Source organism: Rhinatrema bivittatum, chromosome 6 (genome assembly GCF_901001135.1).
Source record: "Rhinatrema bivittatum chromosome 6, aRhiBiv1.1, whole genome shotgun sequence".
In the NCBI taxonomy this organism is placed as follows: domain Eukaryota; kingdom Metazoa; phylum Chordata; class Amphibia; order Gymnophiona; family Rhinatrematidae; genus Rhinatrema; species Rhinatrema bivittatum.
Genome location: NC_042620.1, coordinates 28,732,735 through 28,757,961, shown reverse-complemented (window position 1 = coordinate 28,757,961; position 25,227 = coordinate 28,732,735).

Below are 25,227 nucleotides of genomic sequence, written 5' to 3'. Positions count from 1 at the left end.
GGATTTTGTGTAATTTGAAGAAGGGAGGTTTCTGCTGATATTGGTTGGACTTTGGACCTTTTGAAGATTTCTTCCCTGGAGAACTGTTCTGCGTTCGGATTTACAGTAAATTCTCTTATTAGGAACCAAGCCCTGTTGTTGGTCGTCGGACGTTTTGGTTGATTTTGGTAAAGCTTCTCCTCAGGCCTCCCAGAGACTGCTCTGGTCCTCTCTGGCAATCCCGGGAGGACCTCGACTGGTCCCAGGGCTGCAGCAGTGTAACTCACCCCCTCCACAGGTGACCCTGAGGAAAAGGGGGGGGGGGTTCCACGGGTGTTAAAAAAAACCAAATTCAAATGAATATTGTGCTCATGAAAAGTGCCAGATTAACAGCACTGGAAGCTGAAGCCCTCCATTTAGCCACAGAAAAGGTAAAGAACAGGCAATGGGACAGAGGAGGAGCAGGAGTGGCCTAGTTCATAAAACAATATTCTCCGGGAAACCAAGGTTCAAATATCTTTTCTCCTATTGACTGCTCTTGTGACCTTGGGGCATAGGTTTACACATAACATTTGTATGTCATATTTTTAGAGATTTGAAAATTGTATTTGCTTTATTCTTTGACAGATGCTGCTATTGTATGGTTCATATTAATTATGTATTTCATTTTTTTGTGATCTGCTTGGGCACCTATGGAAAGGAAAAAAACTACATAAAAATTAGCTGAATAAATAAAATCTTCAACTCTTATTGCCTTAGGCACCCACTTTGACTGTAAACTCTTTGGGGCAGGGATATGTCTTGCTTTTATGCAGCACTGTATGCATCTATGAAAAAATAAGCAGTTTTACTGGCTAAACTGGGCTTTTTAACATTTGAGAGCAACAGATAAACCAGTTCCTTGGTGTTCAAAGTTTGTGCATGTGGTGCACATGAAATGTTACCCTGAAACCGCTCGCAGCTGTGATCGTGAGCCTGTAGGATTTCCCCCATTCCTACCCCCCACATGTTCCTCTCTGGGGAAGGAATCCCTGGTCTTCCCTAACTAGAGGGGGAAGACACCGAGGTCAATATTCAAAGCCAGTTAGACGGATAACTCACAAATTATGGGGTAGATTTTCAGACGAGCGCGAATAGCCTACTTTTGTTTGCGCTCCAGGCGCAAACAAAAGTACGCTGGATTTTAGTAGATACGCGCGTAGTCGCGCGTATCGGCTAAAATCCTGGATCGGCGCGCGCAAGGCTATCGATTTCGTATAGCCTGCGCGCGCCGAGCCGCGCAGCCTACCCCCGTTCCCTCCTAGGCCGCTCCGAAATCGGAGCGGCCTAGAAGGGAACTTTCCTTTGCCCTCCCCTCACCTTCCCCTCCCTTCCCCTACCTAACCCACCCGCCCGGCCCTGTCTAAACCCCCATCCTACCTTTGTCGGGGGATTTACGCCTCCCTCCGGGAGGCGTAAATCCCCGCGCGCCAGCGGGCCTCCTGCGCGCCGGGCCGCGACCTGGGGGCGGGTACGGAGGGCGCGGCCACGCCCCCGGGCCGTAGCCACGCCCCCGTACCCGCCCCCAAAACGCTGCCGACACGCCCCCGCAACGCCGCGCGCTCCGGCCCCGCCCCCTGACACGCCCACTCCGAAAACCCCGGGACTTACGCGAGTCCCGGGGTTCTGCGCGCGCCGGTGAGCCTATGTAAAATAGGCTCACCGGCGCGCAGGGCCCTGCTCGCGTAAATCCGCCCGGTTTTGGGCGGATTTACGCGAGCAGGGCTCTGAAAATCCGCCCCTATCTGTCTAAATGGCAAGTTTTTTAATATTGAGTTCCTTATGTCGGATAAGTCATTATCTGGCTAAAATCTAGCCAGATAAAAAAAAATGTGTACCGGGGGGGGTGTTTGGGGGAGGAGTTATCTGGCTAACTTAGCTGATTTCTAACTATAGCCAGCCATATCTTCTTTTGAAGATATCCAGTTAAGTAGCAAAGTATCCAGTCACATAAGGTTGGATAAGTAAAAATATGTAACCAGTTATATTCATACATAGCTGGTTAGGTGTTTTTTTAGTTATCTGTTTAAATATAGCCAGATAACTTTAGGTGAAAGCTGTTAGTGTAGCTGCGTTTAAAAACGGTTTGGACAGGCTCCTGGAGGAAAAGTCCATAAACCATTATTAAGGTGGAGCTGCAGAAACCCATTGCTTATTCTTGAGATAAGCAGCTTGGAATCTATCTACCCCTTGGGATCCTGCCAAGTATTTGTGACCTGGCTTGGCCATTGTTGGAAGCAGGATACTGGGTTTGATAGGCCATTGGTCTGACCCAGTATGGCGAGTCTTATGTTCTTATGAATATATTCAGCGGGACATTTATCCTGCTGAGTATCCATGATGGGTTAGCCAGACAACTTGTCCACTTGCCAGCCTACTGAATATGAACCCCTGTGAGTTGAACAACCTGTGAGTTGAACAAGGTTGCCCCGTGCTAGGTTCATGTAGACTCTACAATTGTAAGGGGGTCTAGGATACAGCCTTTCTAGTTCAGTGGAGTGAGAGCAGGAGTTTATCCCAGGAAATGTGAATTCATCATTTTCCCTGAGATCTCAAAAGTCTAGATCATTTCTAGACCACAGACAGCCAAACCTCCTCAAACGGCATGGATCTGGATGCCTTTTATTTGAATCTATCTGCTGTCAGTGTTAGCAGTATTTATTTAGTGCTGTCCTTTTTAAACCTGGGCAGATACCAAGCAGAAAAAAAAAATCGTCATGAAGACATGACAACCAACCTTGAATACTATTCAAGTCAATGTTTGTAGAAACTAATTAAAAGTTCAAGAATACTTCCTGGATGATGTTTTTCGTCATCAAACTGTACAAGACATTGTTTCAAGTAATGTGCTCTGTTTTCTAAGTGAAATTGCTCTGGTGAGTGATGCAAGAGATCTGGTGAAGCCGTCTGTATCATCGAAGATGTTATAAGAACAGTTATACTGTAATCTCATTGTTTACAGTTTCACATACAAGCCAGAAGAATGCAGGGCAGGCCACAGAGAGACTATTATACTTTACTGCATCATGGACTTTGAAATTGCCAGTATTTTGCATTGTATAAACAAGGACAGATGCCTGCTTTTCAAGATCGGTGTACAGTAACTTTAGGGCAGCAGAGAATGTGTTTGGCGGGTACACATGGTCCTTCAGCACACAGGGGAAGGATGCATGGATTAGCAATCTCCTCTCAACTTACTCCCCCAACCTACGATCCCAAACCCCCTTTCACCCCCGACTACAGAAAGATTATTGCAATAGTAGTTTGACTTCTAGTCTTGCCAGTGGAAGGATGAAGTCAGTGGGGGACAAAGCAAGAGGGAATGCCCCAAAATAGCTAGTCTGAGTGCTCCATTTAGGTAAAGCATCTTGTGAGCCTTTGAGCTGCCACACAAATTTACATTACATAGAAACATAAAAATAGGACATCAGGAAAAGACCATATGGCCTATCTTGTCTGTCCATCCACAGCATCTAGTCAGCTCTACAATCTCTACCACTCCCTTAGAGATCCCCTGTGCTTGTCCCATACTTTCTTGAATTCACATACTGCCCTTGTCTCCATCACTTTTACTGGGAGGTTGTTCCTTGTATCCACCACCCTCTCTGTAAAGAAATATTTCCTTAAATTACTCCTGAGCCTATCCCCTTTCATCCTCATATCATGCCCCTCATTCCAGAGCCTCCTTTCTTTTGAAAAGACCCATCTCCTATGCATTGATACCTTGGAGGTATTTAAATATCTCTATCATATCTTCCCTATCCTATCTAGAGTATATATGTTCAGATATTTAAGTCTGCCCCCATATGCTTTAAAATGAAGACCACTGATCATTTTAGTAGCCAGCCATCTGTTTCATTTTATTTTGAAGGTTTGATCTCCAGAATTGTACACAGTATTCTAAATGAGGTCTCACCAGTGTCTTATACAAAAGCAACATCATCTCCATTTTTTCTAATGACCATTCCTCTCCCTATGAACCCAAGCATCTTTCTGGCTTTTTATATCACCTTATCAACCTGTTTGGCCAACATAAGTTCATCAGATATTGATCATCCCCATATCCCGCCCTTGTTTCATGAATAGAATAATTTTATGCCCTATATTATATTGCTCCCTTGAGTTTTTGCAGGCCAATTTTAGCATTAAATCTTAGCTGCCTGACTCTAGACATTCTTCAAGTTTCACTAGATCCCTCATATTTTTAACACCTTCCTGGGTGTCTACCCTTTTGCAGATTTTGGTATCATCCACAAAAATACAAATCTTTCTTGATGTCTATCCACAATATTGGTTGACGTTTACAAAATGTTTGAAAAGAACTGGTCCAAGGACCTCTCTTCATGTCACTCCATTAATAACAGTCTTCTCCTCAGATTGAACTCCATTTACCAAATTCAAATTTTTAGCATAAATCAGAAAGCACAGATCTAGGAAGACAGCTATCATGCTAGCCAAAATGGCAGCCCTGGTCATGTATCCAGTCATAAACATCCATCTTGTCCACAGCAGCAGAGTCAATAAGTGATATAATCTGAAGAAATTCTATCTAGGACCAGAGAAGCCCTCCTTAGGGCTGATGCTGTTAACGTTTCTCAGCTGAAGTGGTTCACTCACCAGTGCCACTAGATGGGGTCATCAAAATAGGTTTTATCCTCATTCTATTAAAAAATACAGATAAGTCGGTATTCCTGATTCTGCTACAGAGCATAAGATTCATGCACCTTGCAGCTATAAAGCACAAGTTTAAGGCCAGGTTACTAGCAAACTACTATTTTTAAAACCAGCATACAGTCAAAAAGATATACTGCTTGACTGGATAGCTGGGCTACACTTTTAAGCAGTATGAACTTATTTATAGTAAAGATTTCACCTTTATAACTTAACTTTCCTTAAGAATGTAGAAGGAGTGCAGCAAGTTGAAATTCTTATTTATTGATCGTTGGTTTAGTTATTTATTTATTTAAAGATTTCTGGAGCGCTTTGCCCTATATTCTAAGTGGTTTACAAATAAAATACATACAAAAGACCAATTGCAGTACAGATTACACAAAAAAACCCCAACACAGGCCCCATAGCATGCAACAGTTCATCGACCCGCATCTTCATAGGACTGAACAAAAGGCATTACAATAATGCTTTAAATGCCTCTTCGAATAGACAAGTACTTAGAGCCTTTCAGAATTTCTTCAAACAAGGTTCTTTACAGAATACCTCTGTTAACTGATTCCAGAACAAAGGGCCAGCCACAGCAAATAATCTATCACTTGGCTCTACTAACCTTATTACATGTGCCAAAGGAACATCAAGTTGACACCTGCCTAAGGTTAGTTGCTGTGTATGTCCTGGGAGGTCTTCCCTGGTGGCAGGACTATAGGGGCCGGGGCTGGAGGTAAGTGCAGCAGCTTGTGGGAGGCTGCAAGCTGCCAAACGCAACAGTTCTACCACCTCTATACACCCCTGAGGATTTAGGTTTCTTGGGGTGTGTGGCATGGAATTCCTTGAGAAGTTTTTGTCCAATAGTTTGGAGGCTCGAGTAGTCTACTAGAGGGCCATGAGAGAACTAATGGCTTCAGCAGAGAGACATGGAAGACATTGTGTATGCCTAGGGAGCTAGGTAGTTGTAGCTTGTAGGTCATTGGCCCCAATTGTGTAGAATTGGGAAAGGCCTGATGTCTCGGGGATGAGATGAATAGAGGGCATGAGAAGATGAATATGGTGGGTACTGAGCCAAACTTTGTCCCCTGGCTTAAATTGAGGAGCAGTTCTCCGGTGCTTATCAGTGGTCTTCTTATCCCTCTTGGCTGCCTTTTGAAGTATCTCTGAAATGTGCCTCCAGAGTTTTTGAATTTCCTGAACTGTCATATGTGCCGCAGCCGAAGGGATGGTCAGAGGAATTGGCAAAGGAGGCCAAGGTTGTTGCCACCAAGGAGGCCACAACCCGCCAAGTGCAACAAACTGGCAGCCAATGCAAGGACAGAGGACTGGAGTAATATGATTGGATCAGTTGGCATCAGTAAGTACACATGCAGCTGAGTTCTGCACCACCTGCCAAGGCTCTTAGGGTAGAAGTAGGGAACCCTAAAATAACTCTACTGCAATACTGCAAGACTTGTAAGAACTAGTATGAAAATCATTGTGCTCTACAAAAGGTTTGATCTTCTGCAGCATTCGGAGGTTAAAACCAAACCGTGCACCACTGCCTTTACTTGGGAACAAAAGGACAAACTTGAATCAAAGTTCATTTCCAAGTTATGTACTTCGTTTGCCATCGGAATATTATATCCTTCAAATAACAAGAAGGAAGGAAACATGGACAAAACTATTCTAATAATTTCTATCTTACCAGGTCATCTTTAATCATTGGTTCATAATGTTCTTGAGTAAACATCAATTTTATAAAATTTTCTATGCGTAATAAAATTAATTACTTCCCTTTGTTAGTTGGAAGCAGCAGCAGCAGAGACATGAAGTTAGGTTGCAAAAAAGAAAACCTGATGTTTACTCAGGAACATTATGGACCAAAGATTAAAGATGACTGGGCATTACATGCAAAAAACTGACAGCCCGTATGGGTATTATAAAGGTCTTATAGCCACTTATGTTTTGAAGTGTCATTATCATCAATTCCTGTGGTATGTGAATTGTTTTTTAATTAATTTTGAATGCTGAATTTGGACATTTTATGGTTTGCATTCATATTTTTGGACTCGTTTTTTGTATTTGTGGAGCTTATTCCATAACGTGGGGACTATTCATGAAAATGCACAATTTGAAGTTACTTTTAGTTGCGTTTCTTTTGTGCTTAGGATCTTTAGTAACAGTTGATCAGAAAAGCAAAGGTTACGGGTTGGCTGAATTACCTGCACTAAATCTAGCACGTATGGGGCACACTTCCTGTGTAATATTCGATGGTCCAACGTCAGAATTTTAAATTCAACTCTGTTTTGGACCGGGAGCCAATGACGCTCCCTTAATATTGGGACAGTGTGCCCTGTAATCTCCTGAGCTGCCTCATTCATTAGAAATTACAGTGCTTGCAAATAGCACTTAGGAAGGTCCACATAAAGTCCACTGCAATAATCTAAGCACGATAACACAAATGCCTGCATTATTGTTCTAAAATCAATCTTGTTCAGTATGTAATCTCAGTCGTTTAATTTTTCCTTAATTTGAAAACTGTTGCTGTGGAGTAAATCCTGTATCTACCAACACTCCCAAATCACGGACAAAATCTGATGTCTTCATACTCTCCTTTCCTACCTGTAATTTCATTTGCGTTGTTTTTATGCCTCATGTAAATGATATAATTTCTGTGTTTTTTACATTTACTAACAGATTTTTTTGACCCATCCATGCAATGATTACATTAATAACCTTTGTTATATTTCGCATGGCTTCATCCACATCCCCTGAGATCTCAAAAAACAACTGTAAGTCATCAGCACACAAATGAAAATTATATCCATACTCTGTAACACCAGCCACAATGGAAGTAAATACAGATTGAAAGGAATAGCTGGCAGACAAGACCCTTGAGGGACACCCCATTGTAATGGTATCCAATCAGACAAGTCTTGATCGTCCCTTACTTGAAAAAAGCGATTATTTAGAAAAAACAAACAAACCAGCTGTTCTCTTTTCCTCCAATAATCGATCTCTATCAGTTGTGACAATAAAATCTTATGAGAGACCGAGTCAAACGCCGCAGAAACATCTAGAAATACTGCAATAACCTGACCATTTCCCTCCAATCTTTGAAGAATTAAGTCAGAAATTGAAATTAATAGTTTCAGTGCTGAAATTACAGCGGAAACCGCTCTGATGTGCATGAAGAATTTTATTTTCCTTGAAATATGTTATGAGTTGGTTCAACACTATCTTCTCGATAACTTTTCCTAAAGAGGGTAACACAAATATGGGGCGATAATTAGAGGGTCACCCTAGTCACATTGCTGCCTAACCTCTTTTGTATCAGATGAACGATAGCTTTTTAAAAACAATCCAGGAAACATCCCTCCTCTAAAGAAAGATAGATAGACCAATCCAGTTTATCAAGATCTGGTTTCTTCACCAGTGATTTTATCATTGCCCTCTTTAATGATGATGGCAAACAACCTTCGATTAAAGAAACATTAACTAAGTGCACTAGATATAATTATCAGTTGATTTATATTGTAGCAAACCTGAATATTTCTATCTTTCTATCTTATGCAGAATAACTTTTGAGTTTTAAGTCTCACTGTTATTATTTGTCTAAGTAACTTTATTTATGTATTGCTTATTTATGAATATTTGATATTCTGTCTTTTCCCAAAGTTGGTCTCCCAGCGGACTGCAATAAATTTAAATGAAAAGAGACATTCTAGCAGCTTACAGTCAAATCAAGATTTACAATTAATGAAGCATTGGGATCCAATACAGGAAATCCCATTTGTGAATGGTTTCAAGCCCTAGTTATGTCCCTGTTGTATGTAACACAATCCTTCATAGGTGCTCAGGACATTATTTATTTATTTATCTGTTTATTTATTTAGAAGTATTTATTGCTCGTGCCCTCTGTATATATAGTTCGGGGCAGAGTACAATTTCACATACATAATAATAAAAAAATTAAAAGACAACATAACACTCATAGGAAGATGGGTGAAAGATGTGGATCTTAGGGGAAGGCCTAGTTGAAAAGCCATGGCTTAGCTTTTCCCTGAACTTTATGTAGCGTGGCTCCATGGCGCATGGTGAGTGGTACTTTGTTTGAAATTATTGGTGCGTAACAGCTGAAAGCACGGAGTCTCATGCAGGACAATCTAGCAGCAGTCAAGAGAAGAGAGGAAAGAATAGCCATTTCAGCAGACTAGTGTTCCCTTGGGGGAATGTAAGGAGAGAGAAGTTGAAAGAGGTATTCAGAGGCCTGTTTATTCAAGCATTTGTAGACAAAGCAGAGAGTTTTACATTTTATCCTGCTTTCTAGTGGAAGCCAGTGATGATGATGTAGAATAGGCTTGATATGATCAGTTGCATTTGCATCTACTAAAATTTGTAGGAACTGGAGGCTTTTCAAACTATGATGCCATTGTATAAGAAATTGCAGTAATCGATTTGGCTGGTGATTAACACATTACATTAGCAAGATTGCATTTATCAAGGAAATTATGTAGTTGGCGGATTGGATGCCGATACATGAAGGAGGGCCTTACTACGTTTAAAATTTGGGGCTTCACTGTGAGATTTTGGTTGAGTTGAATCCCTAGGCTTCATACCAACTCCATAGATATAAGGCGGAATCTGCTAGTGAGTGAAGCGATGACAATGAGCACATCTTTATGGAGACATTTGAGTGTTTCAGAGAAGAAGTGGAAATGGTTGAATGAAGTTATGGTTTACTATTAACATTAAATCTTTAATAAGAACACGTAGCTGGCAGGATCCCAAGGGATAGATTGATTCCAAGCTGTGGGATATCTAAAACTACACCTTAATAATGGTTTATGGACTTTTTCTCCACAAACTTGTCCAAAATGTTTTTAAATGCAGCTATACTAATAGCTTTCAACACATCCTCTGTCAACGAATTCCAGAGCTTAAATATGTGATGAGTAAAAAAATATGTTATCTTATTAGTTTTAAATGTATTACCTAGTAACTTCATTGTGTATCCCCTATTCTTTGTACATTTTAAAAGAGTAAACAACTAATTAACATTTACTCATTCCATTCCACTCATTATTTTATGAACCTCTATCATATCTCCCCTTAGCCTTTTCATCTCCAAGTTGAAGAGTCCTAATCTCTTAAGCCTTTTCTCATAAGGGAATCATTCCATCCCCTTTATCATTTTGGTCGCCCTTCTCTGTACCTTTTCTAATTCTGCTATATCTTTTTTGAGATGTGGTGACCAGAACTGCACACACCAAGGAGCGATACAGAGGAATTATGATATTCTCTGTTTTATTCTCCATTCCTTTCCTAATAATCCTTAGCATTCTATTTGCTTTCTTGGCTGCTGCTGCACACTGAGCAGAATATTTCAATGTATTATCAACGATGACACCTAGATCCTTTTCCTGAGTGGTGACTCCTAATGTGGAACCCTGCATTCTGAACCTATAATTTGGGTTATTCTTTCCTACGTGCATCACTTTGCACTTGTCCACATTAAATTTCATTAGCCATTTGCATGCCCATTTTCCAAGTTTAGCAAGGTCCTCTTGCAATTTCCCACAGTCATCTTGTGATTTAACAACTATGAATACATTTTTGTCCGGAAAATTTCATCACCTCACTCATTGTTCCCATTTCCAGGTCATTTATAAATATATTAAAAAGCAGTGATCCCAGAATAGATCCCTGGGACACTCCACTATTCACCTATTTCCATTGGGGAAATTTATCATTTAGCTCTACTCTCTGTTTTCTATCTTTACCAGTTTGCAATCCACAATAGGACACTGCCACCTATCCCATAGCATTTCAATTTCTTAAGATGACTGTCAAATGCTTTCTGGAAATCCAGATACACTATCAACTGGCTCACCTTTATCCGCATGTTTATTTACATTCTCAAAAAAATATAGCAGATTGGTAAGGTAAGACTTCCCTTGGCTAAATCCATGTTGGCTTTGTCTGATTAAACTAAGCCTATCTATATGTTCAGCAATTTTGCTCTTTATGATAGTTTCTACCATTTTGCCTGGCACAGACATCAGACTCACTTATTTGTAGTTTCCTGGATCATCCCTTGATACCTTTTTAAAAATTGGAGTTCCATTGACAACCCTTCAGGCTTCAGGGACCATAGACAATGTCACTGATAGTTTACAAATTTCCAACAGCAGGTCTGCAATTTCATTTCTCATTTCTTTCAGCTCTCTGGGATGTATAGCATTTGGTTCAGGTGATTTGCTATTCTTTAATTTGTCAATTTTCCTTAGTACATCTTCCAGGTTCACTGATATTTGTTTCATATCCTTGAATCATCACCTTTGAATAGCATTTCTGGCATGGGTATCTCTCTTACATCTTCCTCAGTGAATACTGAAGCAAAGAATTCATTTAATCTCTCTGCTATGACTTTGTCATCCCTAAGTGCTCCTTTTATCCCTTGATCATCTAATGGTCCAACTGACACCCTTGCAGGCTTTTTACCTGAAATGTACCTGAAAAAGTTTTTATTATGAGTTTTTGCTTCCATGGCAAACTTCTTTTCAAATTCTCTCTTTGCCTTCCTTATCAATGCTTTGCATCTAACTTGCCAGTGCTTATGCTGTTTCCTGTATTCTTCATTTAGATCCCTTTTCCATTTCTTGAAAGTTGTTCTTTTAGCTATTATAGCATCTTTCACCTAAACTTTTAACCATGCCAGCAGTCATATAGTAAATACTGTATTTCTAATGGGTACATGCCTGCAAATGTATCCCAGAAGGAACACGGGGAGGTAGATCTTAAAAAAATACGCGATCACGTACTTTTGTTCACGCACCAGGCGCAAACAAAAGTACGCTGGATTTCATAAGATACGCGCATAGCCGCACGTATCTTATAAAATCCGGGATTGGCGCGCGCAAGGCTGCCAATTTTGGGCAGCCTGCGCGCGCCGAGCCACGCAGCCTGCCTCCGTTCCCTCCGAGGCTACTCCGAAATCGGACCGGCCTCGGGGGGAACTTTCTTTCGCCCTCCCCTCACCTTCCCCTCCCTTCCCCTACCTAACCCACCCCCCCGGCCCTATCTAACCCCCCCCCCCCACACCTTTATCCATGGATTTACGCCTGCCGGAGGCAGATGTAAATCCGCGCCAAGACCCGACCCAAGGGCTGTTCCGGAGGGCGCGGCCACGCCCTCCGGAACAGCAGATCCGCCCCTGAGTGTAATAAAGTAACAGAGTACTCTATGTATTAATTGGATATATAATAATAATGCTTTAGATTTATCTACTTGTATAGTAATAATATATAGAAACATAGAAACCTATAGAAATGACAGCAGAAGAAGACCAAACGGCCCATCCAGTCTGCCCAGCAAGCTTCGCACTTTTTGTTTTCTCTCATACTTATCTGTTACTCTTGGCTCTTAGTAACCTTTTGGTTCTATTTCCCTTCCACCCCCACCATTAATGTAGAGAGCAGTGTTGGAACTGCATCTAAGTGAAATATCTAGCTTAGGGGTAGTAACCACCGCAATAAGCAAACTACACCCATTCTTATTTGTTTACCCAGACTATGTAATTCAGTCTGTGTTGGTTGTTGTCTGTATATAGATCCACTTTTCTTCATTCCCCCTGCCGTTGAAGCAGAGAGTTATGCTGGATATGCATTGAAAGTGAAGTATCAGACTTTCTCCTCTGCCGTTGAAGCAGAGAGCTATGCTGTAACAATAAACATACATTGTCCATGAGAAATGCCATATTAATTGAGAGATTTCTTACGTTACCTAAATCAATGACGTATGTACCCATATATGGTCAGTTTCTCCGGTCACTTCCGATCATCAGGTTCAAGAATTTGGCGGGCTCCTGATCTTTAAATGTCAGCGTCTTCTTTCATCGCTGTCACTGACAGACTTTTCACGGCGGGGCAGCAGACAGCCTTTCGGCATCGCGCAAGTGAGTTCTTTGCGATTGGATTTTTTTATTTATACCATTTCACCTTGTGCATTTCCTTTTTCCTTTTGTGGAGACAGCATGTCTTGCCTGTTCTCTGATTTTTGCATTAACTTAGTTATGGCTCCATGGAGACCTTTTATTTGGATGCGAGTTTCCTTCCACCCTCCCAGTCTACTCTTTAATTTTAAATAATGTTATTTAAGTTTGGAGTGCCCAAGTCACTTGGGACTCAGTTAAGCTTATTTACTTTTTGTTCTTCAGTCCAATGGGAGAGGATCCCGTCATACAAGAGGAATCTGAGATCATCAAGATCCAAGGTGAGGAGGACTTTCAGCCATCCTGTGGAGAGGAAGAAGAAAGGAGAGAGAGAGGAGAGGAGATGGACCTCATCCAGAGCCCATGGACTGTATATTTACTGTATATTTATATTTAAATATTTATATTTATAATAAATATTTATATTTACTGAAGAATTCAAAAAAAGACTGAAGACCTTTCTATTCCAACAAGCCTTCCCAGACGCTTAATTCTACTTAGAAGGACAGACATCCTAAATATTAGGTATCCCCTAATTATGGACACCGTACCAAGTCCTACTTTTAAGACTCTGCAACTGGACAACTATCTTCGAGTTCAAAAATTCATTTTATTTTATATATATATTTGGCATTGTTAATATGCCTTTATTTCTACATTAAATAGTTATACTGCTTATATTAAATAATATAATTTTTTATTTATTACCAGTTAAACTATAATATTTATTTATCACTATGTTAAATTGTCATCCAGTTATATTGTTCCATATGTTCTACGGTTCTATGTAAAGCTCCGCTCTCTGTTGGGCAGTTCATTGTTTTTATGTAAACCGGAGTGATTTGTAGTCCCTACAAGAACTTCGGTATATAAAAATTAAAAATAAATAAATAAATAAATAAGATTGGGAGAAGAGGAATAAGAGGTATCACCCTGATACTGCAAAAACAGAGAGAGGAGAAAGCTACAAGGAGGAGGTAGGAGATAAAAGTCTTATATAACCTAACTTCCATCTTTGATGCGTCATCTTCATTGGGAGGGAAGTCATGGCTTTGCCTTGTATTCAATGGGAGGGAAAAACTCAGAAACTAAAAGAATTGATTTCATTGGATTTAACATCTGAACTTGAGAAAGACAGTAAGAAGTCACATACATTCTAAAAAGCACTTGTATCATCTTAAAAGAGAAAACATTACCTGTAAAGACTTTAAATCATCACTTTGCACCTTAACAGTAAAGACAAATGTTGGAAACCATCAAATACCTCTCATGTGTCTTATTAAGTAATGACTTTAATGCTTATCTATGCTGTTATTATCAGTGCTGTGTGCAAAGACTTTAATTTGGAAAAAAATAAGAACAATGAGAAGGAGACTTTCCCCTGCACAGGAAACCCTGGAATTACATATCTGGGCATAGTAACAGTGTTCCACTTAAAATAGAAATTTGAGGTAGGGCCTCTGGAACTAATATCCGGGTTCAAATATCACAGGAGTTACATCTGTAAGACAGTTATTGAGATTGGTAATGGATGAAGTTTAATCAGATCTCATTTTGAAGCAGAGTTGGATGTCATCGGCAAATAGGTAGCGCTCGATATTGAAGGACTGGCTGAGGTCTCAGACAGGGCGCATGTAGATGTTGAAAAGTGTCGGTGAGAGGATCAAGCCCTGAAGCACTTCACAGGTGAGTTCTCTAGGACAGGACGATTTGTTGGCCCATGTAACTGATTGCAGTCTGTTGGCAAGGAATGATTCAAAACACTTAGGACAGTGCCATCAATGCCGATGTTCTTGAGTCGCTGGATCAGGATATGGTGATCAACTGCATCAAAGGCAGCTGAGAGATCAAGTAGGACAATGAGGGAGTCACCACCTTGATCTGCTTGGAGGTGAATACCTTTTACAATGGCCAACAGGACCGATTCTGTTTCATGATCTTTCCTGAATCTAGATTGGTACCAATGTAAGTTATTGTACTCCTCTAGGAAGTTTAAGAGGTGAATTTTAAAAGAGAGGCATGTGCCAAAATCAGGAGATGGGTGCGCATCTAGCTCATGAGCGTGTCCACCCGATTTTATAAAGTGGGGGGATATGCGTGCATGTGCCGATGCATGCACATCTCGCATTGGAGAAAAGAGCATGGTGTGGGTTGCTATGGGCGTTCTGGGGCGTGGCCAAGAGATGTGCATGCAAGTACCTACATGCCCAGTTCCAGTGTAATGTAAATTTACTTCTGCTATGGAGGAGGTGTAAGTTAAAAAAAAACAGGAATCCCTGAGAGGTTTAAGGGGTCTGGAGCAACTGGGGGAAGTGCAGGCTAAAGAACCAGGGGGGTTTGGAGGACCTAACTGTAGACTGGGCAAACTGGTGGATGAACTGGTGAAACTGGTCATGGCATGGACGTGCGCCTGTTATAAAATTCTCCCATGTACGCGGCTCAAACGTGACTTTGTGCGGCTGTATGTGCTCACTTGCAAAATTAGGTGCACACCTAGGCTATTTTAAAATGTACACGTGTACGTGTTCATATGTTATAAAATTGCTGTGTCTCTGGGCACGTGCTGATGCACATGTGTACATGTGTGCTCGCACACCCGTTTGAAAGTTACCATCCATGAGTTGGAGGCAAACTACTTTTTCCACCACGCTGGTTAAGAAGGGGAGGCTGGAGATTGGGTGATAGTTGTCGATTATTTTAGGTCCAGCACCAGGTTTTTTTTTTAGGATGGGTTTGATAACAACCTTTTTGAGCAAGCTGAGTAGTGAGTCTTGGGTTAGAATGGCATTTATTATATTGGTTAGTCAGGGGTCTAGGAAATGTTTCAGAAGATACAGCTGAATCTTTGGGGAATTGGATCTAATGGTAGGGGTTTGCAGAATGATTGGAAGACCATTACCACTTCTCATGGAGGGATTGTCCTGAAGTCAGACAATGGGATTAAGTTTAGAAGGAATTGAATAGAATTTGCCTGTATGATTGTTGCATTAATGGGTTGGTTGGTGCCAGGGGTGTGTGAGGTGAAGGAGGTGGTGGGATGAAAAGAGGCATGAATAGTTTATATTTTATCAGTGAAGGATTTGGAGAAATCTTCAGCTACGTGATCCTCTGTGTTGGTAGAAGGCGTTTGGGGTAGATTTTCTAAATCTACGCACGCGCATACTTTTGTTCGCGCACCAGGCACGAACAAAAGTACGCTGGATTTTATGAGATACGTGCGTAGCCACGTGTATCTTATAAAATCTGGGGTCGGCGCATGCAAGGGGGTGCACATTTGTGCAACTTGCACGCATCGAGCCCTGTGCGCGCTGCCCGTTCCCTCCGAGGCCGCTCCGAAATTGGAGCGGCCTCAGAGGGAACTTTCCTTCTACCCCCCGCACCTTCCCCTCCCTTCCCCTACCTAACCCACCCCCCCGGCCCTATCTAACCCTTCCCCCTACCTTTGTTGGCAAAGTTATGCCAGCCGGAGGCCATCACCCAACCCGGGAGCTGGTCCGGAGGCCTCAACCACGCCCCCGGGCTGGCGCCACACCCCCGACATGCCCCCCGGAATGCCCCGAAAATCGCGCCGCCCACCCAGCACGCCCCGACACGCCCCCCCTTGCGAAGCCCCGGAACTTACGCGTGTCCCAGGGCTTGCGCGCGCTGCCGAGCCTATGCAAAATAGGCTCGGCGCGCACAGGGGGTTTTTTAAAGGGTTACGTGCATAACTTATGCGTGTAACCCTTTTAAAATCTGGCCGTTTGGGTTTCAGGTTTGGAGATTTTTCATACAAGATCAAAAAGTTTACTTGGGTGGTTCATGGACATTTCTAGTTGTTTGGAAGTGAAGTCTTTTTTGGCATGCTTGAGGGCAACTTTGTATTTTTTTTGTTCTTTGCAGAGATGAAGGTTGATATTAGTTTTGTTTCCACCATGCCCACTCAAGTTGTTGGGATTGTTGTTATCGAAAAGACTTTCATGGAACCATGGAGAATTCATGGTGGTTCTGGTAGGATTGGTTTCAGAGGGGCTAGAGTCTCAATTGTTGTTGAGAATTTGTCATTCCATTGCTGGACTAGAACTTCTGGTGGGACTGAGGTAATTGTTTTTGTGGGTATTTTATTAAGAATGCTTAAGTTTTCATTTGTAACACTCCTATCCAGATCTCAGTGATAAACAGGATGTGAAATCTGCATTCTTCAATTAGGTCCTGAATGTAAGATTTGCTGTTTGCAGAATGAACATTAAGAAGGCTTAGTTGAAGGGATGGATGGAGGAATGATTTGTTCGAGTTGGATAGAGATCTTATAGAAACATCGAAACATGTAACATGATGGCAGAAAAAGACCGCATGGTCCATCCAGTCTGCCCATCCGTCCAATTAATTTAGCATTATAATTCTTATCACTTTCTTAGAGATCCCCTGTATTTATTCCATGCTTTCTTAAATTCAGATACTGTTTTTGTCTCCACCAATTATACTGGGAGGATGTTTCACACATCCACCACCCTCTCTGTAAAGAAATATTTCCTAAGATTATTCCTGATTCTATCCCCTATCAACCTCATCTTATGACCCCTCATTCTAGAGCCTCTTTTACTTTCAAAAAGGCTCACGTCCTGGGCATGGAAACCTTTGAGATATTTGATTGTCTCTATCATATGTCCCCTATCATATGTCTTGCCTTTCCTCTAGAACAGGGGTCGGGAACCCATGGCTCGCGAGCCAGATATGGCTCTTTTGAGGGCTGCATCTGGCTCGCAGACAAGTGTCGCCACACTTTGCGGTTTCACGCTGACCCAGCTGCTCCCCGGTCCTCCGCCGCCCGGGCTTAAAATGCTGTCAGCCCGGGTGGAACGCGGCGGGACAGCTGGAGTCGGCGGCACTGGCGTGCTCTCTTCTCCTCCTCCCCCCCCCCCCCCCCGCGGCCCGGAAGAGGAAGTGGAGAGCATCGGGTGCCTGCGCGGGAAGAAGAGACCACACTAGCGTGGTCTCTTCTTCTGCGCAGGCACCCGATGCTCACCACTTCCTCTTCCAGGCCGCGGGGGGGGGGGGGGGAGGAGGAGGAGAGAGCACGCCGGCAGCGGCACGACTGGAGTCAGCCGGGTGCCAGCGCTGGAGTCATCGGGTGCCTGCGCGGGAGTCTTCCCGCGCAGGCACCCGATGCTCACCACTTCCTCTTCCGGGCCGCGGGAAGAAGAGAGCACGCCGGTGCTGAGAAGAGGCCACGCTTGTGGGAAGAAGACTGCAGCGCGGCTCGGAGGAAAATGAAGAGTTTCAACCGCGGCCGATGGGACTCCGCCTCCGCGAGGGCTGAAAATGAAGGAGGTTAGTGTTGGGAGGAGGCTGCTGCTGCCGCGAGTTCCTGGGGTGGGGGTGGGGGAGAGAGAGAGAGTGAATGAGCGAGCAAGCGTGTGTGTTTGAGATCCTGTGTGTGTGAGTGAGATTGCATGTATGTGAATGATTGAGAGCCTGTGTATGTGAAAGAGAGTATGTCTGTGATTGAGAGCCTGCCTGTGAGAGAGAGAGCATGAATGTAAGTTTACCATTGGGAACCTGTATGTGTAAGTTTGTGATTGAAAACCTGTTTGTGTGAAAGAGTATGTGTGTATGATTGAGATCCTTTGTGTGTGAGAGAAATCATGTGTATGTATGATTAAGAGCCTGTGTGTATAAGTAAGAGAGAGATCATGTGTGTCTGTGTCTGATTGACAGCTGGTTTAGGTGATGGAGCATGTGAGTATGTGATTGAGAGCCTGTGTTTAAATGAGAGAGAGAGACCATGTGTGTCTGTGTGTGATTGAGAGCTGATTTAGGTGAGGGAGCATGTGAGTATGTGATTGAGAGCCTGTGTGTAAATGAGAGAAAGAGAGGACATGTTTGTAAGCATGTGAATGAGAGTCTGTGTGAGAGAAAAAGACAGCATGTATTTATGTGATTGAAAGCCTGTGTGTGTGTGTAAGCGTGAAAAGATAGACAGCATGTGTGTAAATGTGTAATTAAGAGCCTATATAAGTGAGTGAGAAAAAACATGTGTATATGTGAGTACTGAGAGCATGTGTGTATAGGTGTGTCATTGAGAGCCAGTGTGAGAGAGAGCGCTGGTATGTGACTTGAGAGAGGAGAAAGTTCCAAGCAAACCACCCCACCTCCTGCTAATTCAGAACAATCTCAGGACACCTGGATATCAAACGTTCCCAGGTATGCAGAGCAAAAACATTTTTGTATCCTTATTATTTTTCATTACTGGATCTTTGTGTCTGCTATTTTGAAATATTTTGTTGGTATCTGGAAATGTTTTATATGAGTTTTAATTATTGGATATTCCTCTCATCAGCTGTTTCGAAATATGTTCTTTTTGTTAGTACAGTTTTACTGCTGATGATTTTATATTTCTTGATTTGTTTTATAAGGATGGGTGATGTTTCTTTTTTCCTTTGTTACACTGCATACAGAGACTCTGGCTTGTTGCAGTTTCCAATTCAGTTTTTTCTGCATGCTTCTTGTTATGCGTTTTGGTCTCTTTATTCTATGTTAGGTGAGGGACAGCACGTGATTCAGGTGAGGTTTTCTGCTGGCGTGTTGTTTCTGTGTAGGACTCTATAGCAGCCTGACTTGGTCCGTTTTCCTAATAGGAGATGTATTGGTGTCTTAAGGCCTGGTGTAATATTTTCAGAGACTTATTGTACATTAAAAGTGGGATCTTACATAAAATGCACACATTTACTTGTATTTAGTTTTAAACATATTGTATGGCTCTCATGGAATTACATTTTAAAATATGTGCCGTTTATGGCTCTCTCAGCCAAAAAGGTTCCTGACCCCTGCTCTAGAATGTACATATTTAGATCTTTAAGTCTATCCCCATATACTTTAGAATAAAGATCACCTTCTGGACAAACTCCATCCTGTTTATATTCTTTTGAAGGTATGGTCTCCAAAATTGTACATAGTATTCCAAGTGAGGTCTTCCAGGGCCTTTTTATAGGGGCAATATCACCTTCATTTTTCTCCTGACCATTCCTCTCTCTTTGCAGCCAAGCATCTTTCTGGCTTTTACCATCGCTTTATCCACCTGTTTGGCCACCTTAAGATCATCAGATTCAATTACCCCTAGATCCCACTCTTCCTTTTTGCTTAGAAGAATTTCACTTCCAATACTGTACCTTTCCCTTGGGTTTTTACATCCCAAATGCATTACTCTGTATTTTTTAGCATTAAATCTTAGCAGCCAGAGCTTAGGCCATTCCTCGAGCTTCGTTAGTTCCCTTCTCATGTTTTCCACAGCTTCCTGGCTGTTCACCATGAACAGATTTTGGTATCAACTGCAAAAAGACAAACCTTTCCCGACAACAATTCAGTTATGTCAATCTAAAAAATGTTGAAATGGGCCAGTCCAAGGACCAATCCCCAAGGTACACCACTAGTAACAACCCCTCCTCAGAGAAAACTCCATTTACCACTACCCTTTGTCGCCTCCCACTCAGCCAGTTTCTAACCCAGTCAGTCACTCTAGGATCCATACCAAAGATGCATAATTTATTTATGACTTCTGTGTGGAACCGTGCCAAAGGCCTTGCTGAAATCCAAGTACACTATGTCTAGTGCTCTTCTTTGATCCAACTTTCTCGTCATCCAATCAAAGAAATTGATCAGATTCGTCTGACAAGATTTAACTCTGGTAAAACCATGCTATCTCGGATTTTGCAATCCATTGGATTTCAAAAATTGCACTCTCCTCTTTTTAGCAGTGATTCTATTAGTTTGCTCTCCATAGAGGTCAAACTAACTGGCCTGTAGTTCCCAGCCTCCTCTTTACTTCAACTTTTATGAATAGTAACCATATTGGCCCTTTTTCAGTCCTCCAGAATTACTCCAGACTAAACAAGCATTGAAAAGGTCAGCAGGTGGAGCTGCTAGGACATCTCTAAGTTCCCTTAGTACCCTTGGATGTATTCTATCCGGCCCCATCTCCTTATCTACTTTGTTTAGTTAGCTCCTCATGAACACACTGTTCTGAAAATCAGATGAGGTTTATTTCACTTCCAATCTTATTTGTATTTGTTTTATGTGGTCCTGCTCCAGAACCTTCCACAGTGAACATCGAACAGAAATATATGGTAAGCAATTTTGTTTTTTCCTCATCAGCCTCTACACCCTTCACCTTTGAGTCTCACAATGCCACTTTTGCACTTCCTTCTCTCAGTAACATATCTAAAATCTATATCTTGGGTTGCAGTGGGATAGGGAGAAGATGCTTTGCATAGTCTGGCTTTGGTGGTAATTGATTTCGTCTACTCCACATCACCTGTATAGGTAGAGTGGTTTTGCTGAAGCACCTAGTGCTGATATATTATGGCTTTTCACTTTTTCTCTCAGGTCCGAGGGGGGCACCAAGTTGGCAAGTGAAGTTTTATTTTTCCTCTTAGGGTGGGCGAGGGGTGTTCCTATGAGGAAGAACTATATTATATTTAATGACTCTAAAAAAAATCCCTTTATCCACCAGTTAATTTAATTACCTGATTATTTGACCTTTGTCCTTGGAAGAATATTTAAGAATGGCAGACCCTGGGGTAGGTGGGTGAGGGGTAGGGTCAGAGGGAGTAAATACACAAAAGGAACATAAGAAAAAAAAAACCCGGATTTCCTCCCCCTCTTTGCTTGACATTACTTCTTATATTGGTTCTGTAAGTCTCTCACAGTCTTTATGAAAGAAAGCACCAAGGGACAGCTGCTTTTAGTAATGCTTTTCTTTCATTGTCAAGATATTTTAATACTTCAGATCTATAAATAATGCACAAGCGACAAACATTTTTTTCAGTAGAAAGGGAGTTCTTGAATAAGGGGTTATGGTATAAGATTAAAAGGGGGTAGGTCTCAGGAGGAAAGCATTTCTTTATGAAAAGATTAGTGGATGAAAACAGCAGCCTCTCCGGGGAGCTGGAGAAGGCATAAATTTATTTATTTATTTATTTAATTTCTTTTACTATACCGATGCTCAAGACTAGGTCTTATCGTACCGGTTTACAATGTAACTGAGGGGAAACCAATTAACATCAAGGTAGAAAGTAAAGTTACATTAAACAGGGAGCATAGAACCTGGGCAATGGAAGACAGTACAGAGTTTAAACTAAGAAACAATTAGAGAGAGATAAATATATAAATCAACAAAAACTGTAAGATACAAAAACATAGGTTTATCCTAGGCAGTTATTAGCATGGTATGTCCAGAGGGAGAAGGAAAGGGTGAGGTTGGGTGGGGGGGAACGGGAGAGGGAAAAGAGGGGGGGTAGGGATTGGGGAGGGGTGGGGGAGTGAGAGTCAGTGATGGTTGAGGAGATCCTTCAGCGGTAGGCTTCTGCGAACAGCCAGGTTTTCAATTTCTTTCTGAAAGTTGAATGGCATTGTTCTTGGCGTAAGTCTTGTGGAAGTGAATTCCAATGTAGTGGACCTGCTGTTGAAAGAGCTCGCTTGTGAATAGTGTTGTGGACCGATGATTTGTTGGGGGGGGCCTTGAGCGAACCTTTGTAGGCAGTTCTGATCGGTCTTGCGGAAGTATGTAATTCAAGTGGGAAGGTGAGTTGGAGAGTGGATTGCTGGTAGACGGATTTGTGGATGATGGTGAGAGCCTTGAAAAGTATTCTATATTGGATGGGCAGCCAGTGTAGAATTTTTAGTATTGGTGTGATATGGTCCTTGCGACGAGTGTTTGTAAGGATCCTAGCCGCTGCGATATAAATAGCAATGGAATTTATATAATATAATTTTATATAATATAAATATAAATAATATAAATTTATATAATATAAATAGCAATGGAATTCAAGAAAGGAAAGCCTGGGACACGAACAGAGGATCCTTATCTGCGGGGAAGCCATGGCAAAGCTGGAGATCCAGTAGGGTCTGCACTATTGTATCAGGAAGGGAAAGTGGCTAGACCAGATGTGCAGTCTTTATCTGCCATCATTTTGCTCTGTTTGTGTAATTTTTCTTCCTGGACTACTCCGTCTTCACAGCAGAAATCTCACTTGCTCCTGTGGGACAGGAGCCACTGCTAACCTTGTAACTAACCTTTCTGCTGCACAGAAAAATACACACACACAGACAGAGAAAAATGGCTGAAAAGGCAAAAGATTGAAACTTATCAGCAGTAACTCTTCATTAGGGCTTCAAGCTCTGATTTAAAATCAAATTTCCATCTATGGACCTAAATGTTCCACCCCATGTTTCCATTTTCCTTCCTTGCCAGACCCGGTTGTGAAATACCCAGTTTTTACAATATTCAGCATTGAATGTAACATGCTTTGAACTCTCATGGTGATGATGATGATAATGATGTATATGTCTGAATATTTATTTAAAAGCATTAATATCCCACATTATCTTAACAGCTAAGCAGGTCACAATTAAACAACTATAAAATCAACATAGTCTAAAATCACATACAAAACACATAACTGTCACGCCATATTTGCACCAAAAATAAAATACTGACATTCATAAAAAAACAAACAAGCAAACGTGGTGGCTCCAAATAAAACATAATGCAAATATCTTCATATCATACTAGTAACCTAACAAATCTAACGTAGCAACAAACAGTATCTTATAGCAGCTCACTGAATGCCTTCATGAACAAATATGTTTTCAGGCTCTCACAGAATGTAACTGTAACTCCTGGGCTGAGTAGTCCCAGATAGGGGCCCAGGGGCCACATCTCCATTCGGATATTCACTGCTCAGTTCTCAAAAAGGTATCAGATTACTTTGAGTGTCCAGAATTCATTGAGCAGTGGAAAGATGAACTTCTAGGCCCTGAACGGTTGCTTAGATCTTAGCTTCTTTTAGACCATAGCAAACACCACGAATGATATCATAAGATAGACAGCAGTAATAATTACACTGGAAGCTGGTAAGGTTTCCAACTTCATTTTACTGATAACTGATGGAACTGATAAAAAGTGTTTTTCAGCTTTTGATATCTACAGTCTGATTTATCCACATTTAATTCTTATATAAAATTGTGATCTTAAACTTTCAGCAAATGTCTTTAAATTTTAAAGCCAATTTCTTTAATAATTAAGTTCGTCTCCTTTCCAATGATTGTAGGTTCTTCCCACTGTGGAATGGTTAGAAATTTAGTCCCAATTTCTTGAATGAATAGAAAGTCCCCAATTCTCCTAGCTCTCCTGTAGTCTTTCCTAATCTCCTTCCTTCCTGGTGTAACACTGTTCTCCTGTAAAGATTGTATTTAAGATGATGGTAGAGGCACCTGGCTGATGCCTCTGGTCTTCTCCTCTCTCATCCCAGAGCTCCTTCTACAATGTTAATCCATTCCTACTTGATGACTTGGATGACTCTATGGTTCTCTCTAGATGAAAGTCACCCGAGTCCCTGAGCTCTACAGCACTCAGCAAAAAGTAACAAACCAGAGAACTCTTACTCAGAAAGGGAAACCAAAACAGAGGCAGGGAAGGTAGAAAAATTGTCCCCGTCAGAGAACAAAAAAAGTTTCCAAAATCATGGACATTAATAAAGGAAAGTGTTCTTTGTCTCCATTCTTTTACCCCGGTCTCAATCCAAAAGACCCCAGAGCCTTTTCCAGGAAACATAACCAAAACTGAGACCAGCAAAGCACAAGCTGTCCCTAAGAGGGCAACCCAATAAATCTGCGCCTTAAAATGGTGGCAAGGGTTTATAAACTGCTAGAGCACACATCGGAATCCCCCACATGGGAGATCAAAAACCCATCACGACTGCTAACTACTCACTCTGTTCCCCTCCCAACAAATTACATTAATCCTTCTGGTTGAGAATCCTTTAGGATAACTCAGACGTTATCCAGCTAAATTAATATTTGTGCCCTTAGCTGGCTATATTTTAGTCAGCTAACAAGTTAGCTGGAAGAGTTTAGCCACCTAAGTTAAGGGCATTTTGGGAGCGTAACTGGAAGGAGTTGAGTTAGCTGGCTAAGTTGTCTGGCTAACTTCAATATTCAAAGTTAGCTGGTTAATGTAGCTGGCTAAGTCTGGTCAGGCCAAAGAACTGTCCTAAAGTTAGCTGGCTATTGTTATAATTAGTGAGGTTTGGGTGGACCCTTGGACACTGTGGCAGCTGACCACACCCACGGGGGGGAAGTCCCGTGAGGGGCCACAGGTCAGGCTCAGCGCTGGACACACAAACACAGATATTTCTTTATTTAGACAGTTTGAGAAGCCATCAGAGGTGGCAGTAGTGAGTAGAAGATGTAGCCCGGCTGGGCTAGGATTCCCCAGGGCGCTGGAACAGCGGTTCCTCCGGTAGCAGTGCTGCAGTGGAGAGAACTGAGAAAATGAGTACACAGAGATATTCACAGAGTCCCCAGTATGGAGAAGCCCTGAGATAGGGAGAGCTGGCCCTCGAGGAGCGCGTACCAGATCCCTGGAAGCAGAGAGACTCGTTGGCAAAGTACTCACACAGCGGTTCCACGTAGGAGATGGCACTGGCACTGGAAAGGAGGCAGGCCCTCGAGGAGCGAGTACCTGGTTCCAGGGAAACAGCTCTGAGGAGTGGATGATAGTAGTACTCACTGATGGTGTCTGTAGCGAATTCTTC